Source organism: Cupressus sempervirens, chromosome 7 (assembly GCF_028749045.1).
Source record: "Cupressus sempervirens isolate cs-2001-9-10 chromosome 7, ASM2874904v1, whole genome shotgun sequence".
NCBI lineage: Eukaryota > Viridiplantae > Streptophyta > Pinopsida > Cupressales > Cupressaceae > Cupressus > Cupressus sempervirens.
In genome coordinates this window covers 295,301,104-295,309,150 of record NC_143124.1, presented here as the reverse complement: position 1 = coordinate 295,309,150, position 8,047 = coordinate 295,301,104, and positions in this window count along the sequence as shown.

Sequence of the window (8,047 nt, the reverse complement as noted above, 5' to 3'; positions counted from 1 at the left end):
CTTAGTACTGATTGGTTTTCAAAGAACAAATGATAACAATAGTCAGTATATCAAGGAAGGACTAGACAAGAAGATTGTGTTGGCAAAAATATTTGTTGATGACACCCTATTTACAAGAAATGATGACTTATGTAAAGTACTTTCAAAAGAAATGAGTATAGAATTTGAGATGTCCATGTTTGGTGAGATAAAATTCTTTATTAGATTATAGATATAGTAGAACAAGAATAGTATCTACATCACTCAATCCAAGAATATCAACGAGATACTAAAGAAGTTTGGTATGGAAGATTCAAGACCTTATATAGATCAATGATTGGGAAACTACTGTATGTAGTATATAAAAGACCTGACATTGCCTTAGCAGTTGGGATAGTGGCAAGATTCTTAAAAAAATTCAGAGAAAACCACATGATGGAAATCAAAAGAATCACGAGATATCTAAAAGCAACTAAACATTATGGCTTATGGTAAAAAATTGGACACAATCTAGACATAAAGGTGTTTATTGATGTTGACTGCGCAGGAAGTCTTAATGATAGAAAAAGCACTAGTAGTGGAGCATTTTTTCTTGTCAAAAGACTAGTATCTTGGACAAGCAAGAAAAAAAATTCCACATCCTAATCCACAACTGAAGCAGAGTATGTGGTAGTAGCAATAAATTGTTCTAACATTGTTTGGTTCAAACAATTATTGGAAGGAATGAAGGTTGAAATCAATATCGAATAGTCATATACTGTGATAACACTAGTGCCATCAACATTTCAAAGAATTTTTGCAAGTTCATGATATCAATATTAACCAAGCTAACTCGGTCACAAAAGGATTTTCGCAAGTTCATAGTGTTAACTAAGCTCCTGTTGGTTAACATAGGAAATCACTTCTAAGTTAGTTTCTATCGAGCTGGGTCGGCTAATCAATGATTTTCTTATTTTGGCATATGAATCTTATATCTATTGGTTCTAGCCAACTATTGTGATGTATAGTAATTATTCTAATTTGTATTTGAGTTGACTTGACAATCTGGAAGGTATAAGTAAAAGGTCAAATTGTGCTTTCAAGTTATGAAAATGAAATGGATAAGTTGCAAGAGATAAAGAGTGGAAGCAATCTTGAAGGATAAATAGAATATTCTTGTGGAGAAGAAAAGATACATTCAATAAAGAAGGATCTAGAACAAACTAGAACAGAATATGTAATCAACAATTTAGTTGTATCTCAATCAGCTCATTTTATTTTTAGTCTCTAACCATTGTAGCAATGATCTAAATCTCTTAATAGAGTTGGTTTAACAACCATTTGTAAATCCTCTAAGAAGGTAGCAATTCCATTGAATTATTTCAAGACCTCTAACAAGTCCACTCCTAACATGATAATTAAATCCTTTAATAGGGTCACACCTAATAGTGTGTTTTGTAACCTTTAACATGGTTGGCTCCTAATAGGGCTCACTTCAGAAGAGTGAAAACAATAACTAATTGTAATTGGTGGTTTTTACAAAATTGGATTTCCACATTAAATCCTAGTGTCATATATGTTCATGGTATTTTTTTTTATGTGTTTGTAACTAAGTTAAAGTAATGGTAATCACAGATAATGTCTAAAATTTTATGTGTTAATCTTTTACCAAGCTGATCTAGTTATTATTGAGCTATAGTATGTTTACCAAGCATCAACAGTATTCAGTTTTAGATTGTAATTTAGTATTGACATCTAAGGGATATAGGATTTATTTTTGTAGTAACTAATTCACCCCTCCCCTCTCAATTACTCCTCTTATATTTACAATAGTTATTATCACTTTCTTCTTTCAGTTTATCACTAACAATAAACAAAATTTTCATCCCTTAAATAGATATCTTGTGTAATTCCTCTACAATCTTTTAGGGTTTTCAAAATAATAACAATTGTCAAAGATTCATCACATTCAAGTTTATTGTATCTATATTTTGGGGAAATATGCTTTCACCTTTATATTTATATTTAGTAGTTAAGTAGTTCACACCGATCATTGCTAAAGCTACCGAGTGAATGTGCAGTTTAGTAGTGTTTACCAAACTTATTGTGTTTATTGATTAGGTGGTGGTCACTAAGCTTCATAGTGCCTACCAAGTTATTAGTGTGTGTGATGTGAAGTCAGTGTCTATCGAGTGATGGATGTGTAGTGTTTATTGAGTGATAGAAAGGTAAACAAAGGATTGAACATTTACTGAGTGACACTATATCTACCGAGTCTCCAATGGTTACTGAGTTCCAAGCTATGTTGTGTGATTAGTATGGACTAAGATTCTACTTCTACTGAGTGCATGGTGATGCCGAGTAATGCAGTGAATGCCAAGTATTAGAAGGTCACCAAGTCATCTTAAAGAGCCTGAAGTTTCTACTATTTGGCTGACTCATTAATATTTTATTTACTTGTGCTTTAGCCGACCTTGCAATTGTAAATATTTAAATTGTTTATATGTAATGTATTACACCATTTGCAATGTATTATGATGGAATTTTAATGGAATGGACATGTAATGTTTTGAGAAGAGTGAATGTGAATCAACAATAGAGTTGAGTATTTAGCAAGGTCATTAAGGAGCAGAAAAGACATATCAGTCACAAGAGGTGATATGTACTTCAAGATCTATTCAGAAATCTAGTTATAAGTCAGATCTATTGTTTCATCCTAACAAGTGAATTAGTTTACTAAATCCTTGACTTAACAGTCTTTGTATAAATATGCCAACAAAGTGCATACTTCATTGTATGTTTGTAAAACCTCTAACAAGGTGGATCTAGTAGTCCAAATTTCTCTTAATAGGGAAGATTATCAGAAGTGGTCAATGTAAGCCCTGACAGGCCAACTTTATACTACAATAGTGAAGTTTTGTGGGTATCATCCCACCCCAGTTTTACTTTCTATTTGGAAGGTTTCCGGTTCATGTGTTATCAATGTTTATCTTTTCTCATGCATAAAACAGATTAGATGAATGAATGGTGAATGATTTATATTGACAAAGTGTTGAATTGATTTAGAATTTTTGAGCTTACTAATTCATCTCTCCCCTCTTAGTAACCTAGCTAGTCTTGATTATTTCTAATAATTGGTATCAAAGCTTTGTGGTTCTCACGATAAAGTTTGATAGCTTGAGTAAAGATCAAGGGCAATGGAGATATTCAAACTTGATAAAGCTATTGAGAATGAAAAGCTAGATTTGGAAATGGCCATAGCTCAATTCAAGGAAGTAAAAAGGCATCTTTCCCAATCCCTAAAAAGACGGAAGGAACTTACAAGACAAATGAATGACCATCAGTATGTTGAAGAAAATATTTAAGAGTTTTTCCCATCAAGTAGTTTAGATGAAGCTAATGAGGCAATCAAAGAACTCCTAGAAAAGAATAGCTCTTTGCAAGAAGAGGTAAGAAAATTGAAAAGAGAACAAGAAGTTCAATCAATAAGAATGTTTGAAATCTTGGAACAAAGGAATAAGGCAAGTGAAGGGTTGGAGGCAAGGAAAAATATAAATCAAAATCAATCCCTTCAACAAGAAAGTCTTTTCAATTAGCTCTCCAATGCAAATGAAGAAATCATGAATCTGAGATCTAAAAATAAAAATTTAAGGAATGACTTATCACTGAAAGAAAGATCAATGAAAGATTGAAAGCTAATCTAATTTATGAGAAGCAACTCAATGAAAGGATGATGAAATCTCAAGCAAATATGGATCAATTGAATCAATGAAGTGAGCAGAATCTTCATAGGAAAAAAGGTAAAACAAGACTTGGTTACAAAGAAGAAGGTGAATCTTCCAAACAAGGTTCCCAAAGGAATAAAAAACCTACTTGTAATCACTATGGTAAGTTAGGTCATACATCAAATAAATTTTGGAGAAATGGAAAGGAAAAATTCAATGGAAAATGCTACAATTGCAGTAAACATGGTTATAAAGCTAATGAGTGCAAGGAGAAACCAAAATTTGAAGGTAAATATCACAAATGCAAGAGACAAGGTCAGAAGGTATCTAAATGCAGATCCAAATCATTTAATCTAGCTAAAAAAATTGTCAAAGAAATTTTTGGTTGCGATTACAATACTTGGTGTAGATGTCCCTATTGCAGAGAATATGGACACATTGGCATAGATTGCACAAGGCATCACTTAAGAAAAAGAGATTCAATAGTAAGATGTTATACATGTACTGAAATTGTTCATATAGCTAAAAGTTGCATGAACATAGGAAGAGTTGAATATGAGAAGAAAGCTAAAGCTGATAACATTAGAAAGTAGATGAGATAGTAGTGGATTCCTAAATCTACCAAGTAAAATAGTTCAAATGATGGCGATGCCACTCAACAAGTGGGTGACATCACCATTTCCAATCAAATTCTTCGAAGGAGGGATTGGAATTGTATCTTCAAACTATATCTTGAGCAGTTCCAAATGGAAGAAAGTAGAAGATCCAAATTAGTATTTCAGATACTAAAGGATCACATGAGACCAGTTCATATCGAGCAAGGTTAGTCATAGACTCAACCAAGCTAGGTCGGGAGAAGTAAAGTTTTGTTTGATCACCGAGTCACAAGTTTCTATTGATCTAGTGAGTGGATGACAGTCTGTCACACACTATGTCATTATGGTACCTAGAATTAATGATGAATTTTCATCAAAGAAAGGGCATAACTTGACTCCATTTTTCACCGTGTCTTCAGAATTCATAGAGATAAGAGATTTCCAGGTGCACTCAAACGATTTCAAGAAAATTTGCAGGAAATAATTTGTTCAAGAACTTTTATCACTTAGTGAGTAGCAATGGCATCCAAAAGAATCAGTGGCAACTCAAGGAAAAAAGAGGTTTAGAAATGTTGATTAAGGGTGTGCAATGGAAAGCACTAAATTTCAAGCTAGTTCCAGCAGTTGCGGAGGCACTTGACGCTAATGGTGCACAATCTCAAATTCCACCAAAGGTACTCCTAATTAACAACATTCACACTCATTTCAAGTGTTCTATTTAGGAGATAGGAACCCTAGAAATGGATAGTGCTTTAGAGGAAATGCATGTTGATGGTTCACTTAAACCCAAGCATAAGCATCTTGAAACAAAAGGGTTGACCCATATCACACACCTACCAAGGAGTTTCTAGATAAAATGGATTAGGTATATTCTTAGTCGTGTACATAATGGTTAATTATGGTTAGAGCAGCCCATATCAATAACCACAAAGATGATTCATAAGATTACTAGTCTTCCCATGATGAGTAAAGAAAAATCTACCAAAACCCTAGGTCGAGATGAACTCCAGAAGAAACCCCTAGCCAAGTGGGATGGTAGAGGTTTTAAAATTAGCACCATTTCTAATGTGGAGTTAAGGTTTGGTATTCATGTAATTGCCCACAAGATTTACAACTCTAGTCATTTAAACAACATGCTATGTGAGGCAGTGGACTTAGCATTTAAGGTTATAAAGAAAAATATGGAATTTGACTTGTCAGAGTTACTAGAAATTAAACAAGAATATGGATAACATCCAAACATCAAAAAACAACCCTTGTAAATTTGGTTCTTTGTTGACATGTCTTTTCTTTTATGTGCAAAAGTTTTTCCCATCTAAAGGATCTATTGTGTGGAGAAAAGATGTTCCTATTCTATATCAGATAAATGAGTTTATTGCAAAAATGGGTGTAAACTTTGACAACATCATGGATAATTATTTTGAAGATTTCATGGAAAGAATGAATGACAGGTTCAAGATTCCTCCTAAACTTGTTGAGGATTATAAAGATGATGTGTGTTTCATGGTTGACTATGATAGAGTATACATTCTGACAGTCACACCCCGAGTTGCATGGGTGAAACCTCTCCCTTATGAGGTCAATATTGATAAAACTAGGGACATTATTGAAGCATTGGTAAATGAACCAGTTGATCCAAAGCAACCAATTTTTTGCACATATGATGAGGCAAAAGTGAGAATTGAATTGGAAAATAAGCTACCTGAGGAAATCATCAAAGGAAAGAGGAAAATAGAAAAGATGAAAACTGCCACTGGCCCTCTAATGCTCACTGAAGGTAAAGGAGAGGATGATGATAATGAAGAAGAAGAAGAAGAAGAAGAAGAGTAAGAATCAGAGAAGGAGGTAGAGCCAACCAAGAAGAAAGGGAGGGTAATCATTACTAAACCTCCAAAGGCCTCCACAACTATTTTCACCAGGAGATCAAAAGGCAAAGGCAAAGGTGAAGTTGTGCTCAGCAAGCCCCCACTTACATTCCAGGAAAGGTTGAAACAAATGGAAGTAAGAGCTAGTATCACAAGCTTCAAGGCCCTAAAGTTTGAAACAAGGACTGATGCCGAAAATATGCAAATTAAGGAATTGGTACTCACCAAAATGGGAAAATGGAAATATTCTCTAGACCAATTGCTCCTCAAATTTCAAAAGAATTATTGGTAAGATTGCAGCTAAGGTGGGAATCTATTGTGCAGACAACAAAAGATATTTATGAACAATATTTGAGGAAGTTATTACCAAATCTTGCTAATGTAAAAGTCAAAGAAACAATGAAGAACAATGAAGGTAAAATGATGATTAGATTCCATGCATGTTTGATTTTAATCAAAGATATTGAGCATGTTGTTAGAGATGCAACAAACATGTGGAAAAACATCTATCATCTACATAAGCCTAGTGATGATCTATTGGAGATCAAGGATCATGGTAATGGCAGTGATAATGAAGAAGATGATAACACTCCATGTGTTACTTTTGATGCTGAAGACTATCGGGCATTAAGGGTTGATGATTTAGAGAAAGAGGAAGAAGCTAAAGAGGAAGACAAGGAAGAAAATGAAGAAGATGATCCAATGAAAATTGCAGCAAAAGTCATTGCTTCCCTTCCTCACTCTCCACCTAAGCCAACAACATCATTAGGGTTGGAGTTAGCTTCAGTAGGAATGATTGCAACCACATCAGAAATATCATCTACACCTGCTACCTCACAGCTCTAGGTATCTACAATGGAAGTGTCTACCACTTGATCTACCAAGCTGCACCCCTCTTCATTAGCTCTCGAGCAATCTACTTCAGTAGTATGTATAGCTGCCAGTTCTCTAATTGTGTCAACTTCTATTGTAGCTTGTTTAGTAAGTTTTCCAATTTTCTTTACAATTTTGTCAACTATGCCTTTAATTTCACCATCTTTTGTTCCAGTTAGCTCTTCAGTTGTAAATATTCCAGTTTGTACATTACCTATTGGTACTTCATTTTTGGGAAACACATTAATTTTGGATACAACTAGCACTTCTCTTAGTTTTCCTTTAGTTGGACCAATTCAAGTTTTTACTGCAAGTCTAGCTACTTCTACTATTGTTTCCATTTCTAAGTCCAAGAAAGTAAGCATATAACTAAAACCAAAGACTCCTTTAAAACTTTTGCTTACTGGCAAAGCAATTGATGAAGACATAGACTTGGACAAAGAAATTGTTATTCTTAAGATAGATCTGGATACTGCCACAGCTAATGAAATGATATTGGTCAGTCATCTTTTAGAGAAAAAAGCAAGGCAGAAATAGCTTAGAGGTGAGAGAGACAAAGAATTTACAATAATTGAGAATGCCAAAAATATAATTATTGAGGCTATAGGTGTTGATGTTGATTCATCTCAACACATTTTGTTACAATTAGAAGAGGCTATTAATAAGTTCAATGAGAACACTTCTAGCCAAGAGAAGCTCATTGAGAAGGTAGAAAAGAAATTTGACAATAAGGTGCTTGAGCACATTGCAATAAATCAGCTAGCATTATCCACAATTTTGAGCAACCTTCAAAAATTCTTCACAAATGTAACATCACATTTTGGTAAGCTTTGTGATGTTACTAAGTTCACCAAGGATATAAAGGAGAAATTGAATAAGATTGATATGGACATGAAGGCTAGTGCTTAAAGGTTACAACTTGACTTGAGTTCAAGCTCAACACATCACATAAAGGTGAAATTTTTGTCAGAGATGCTGGGAGAATTACTAATAGAGGAAGCCAAGATTAGGTCTACATTGATTGGCATAC